The following is a 1,456-nucleotide window of genomic DNA, read 5'->3' on the forward strand; positions in this document are numbered from 1 at the left end:
GTGTAAAGTAATCTTGGTTGGAGGTTTTTTCCTTTCATCACATTAAGTATATCAAGCCACTCCTTTCTGGCATGCAGAGTTTCTGCTGAAAAATCTGCTGATAACCTTATTGGAGTTCCCTTGTTTGTTGTTTCTTTTCCCTAGCTGCTTTCAGTATTTTCTCTTTGTCTTTAATTTTGGTCAGTTTGATTAATATGTATCTCGGGGTGTTCCTCCTTGGGCTTATTTTATATGGTACTCATTGCACTTCCTGGATTTGAGTGAGTGGTTCCTTTCCCATGTTAGGGAAGTTTTTGGCCATCTCTTTGAATACTTTTTTCTGTCCCTTTCTCTCACTCTTCTCCTTCTGGCACCCCATAATATGGATGTTGGTGTGTTTAACATTGTCCCAGAGTTCTCTGAGACTCTCTTCATTTGTTTTCAATCTTTTTTCTCTTTTCTGTTCCACATCCATAATTTCCACTAATCTGTCCTCCACCTCGCTTATTTGTTCTTCTGCCTCCTGTATTCTGCTGTTGGCTGCTTCTAGTGAATTTTTTATTTCAGTTATCGTATTTTGCATCTCTTCTTGCTTGTTTTATTACTCGTATCTCTTTGTTTAGTGTTTCCTATAAGTAGTCCATCTTTGCCTCCAGTTTATTTCCAATGTCTTGCATGATCTTCAGCATCAACAGTCTAAAGTCTTTCCTGGAAGCTGAGAATCTCCTGATCACTTAGCTGATTTTCTGAGGTTTTTTCTTTCTTCCTCATCTGAGTTATAGTTCACCGTCTTTTCATTTTTATAGGTTTTTGGTGTGGTGACCTTTCTACAGATAATCAAGTTGTAGCCTCTCTTACTTCTGGTGTCTGCCCCCCTTGTGGCTGAAGTTGGTAAGGGGGGGTACTTGCCATAGGCTTCCTGATGGGAGGGACTGATCCACAAACATTTTTAAATGGAAGATAAAATCATTCCAAAGAGCTGTTGAAGTCATTGGCAAAAAGAGGAGTCAACTTTGATGATCTGAAGTTGGTGCCCTAAATCCCACAATGGCTTCCTTCCAGAAGTCAGCACCAAAGAGAGTAGTAATACAGGAGTGCAAGAGAGATGCTATTGTTCTGTGAGTGTTTCAAGATGAAACAGTTGTTTAGAGGGCACAAGAGTACAGTAAGAAGACTCCAGAGGTAGGTTAGTGTTGTAGTTAATGAAGCAAAAAGGACCAAACACAGAACATGTGAGTGTGAATGACCATTGCATTTGCAGTTGGGGAGCTGGCCAATGGTACAGAGAGGATAGCCAGAGCTGGAGTTAATCGGATTCAGTGTTAATAGGTCTGTGGTATAGAGTTATTTCCATGCAGGTGGAAACTATGGTTCCTGGTGGTATCTGAGGCCTGTGGATTCTTGCAGATTATAGTGGATTTTGTCAAATGTTTTAAATGTCACAAGAACAAAATTGTCAAAGTGTGAATGTGCCTAG

The sequence above is a fragment of the Sus scrofa genome, chromosome 13 (genome assembly GCF_054392235.1).
Source record: "Sus scrofa isolate SSC_HxYL_T2T_F1_AM1 chromosome 13, Sscrofa_HxYL_maternal_Yorkshire_Landrace_v2.0, whole genome shotgun sequence".
NCBI classification, from domain to species: domain Eukaryota; kingdom Metazoa; phylum Chordata; class Mammalia; order Artiodactyla; family Suidae; genus Sus; species Sus scrofa.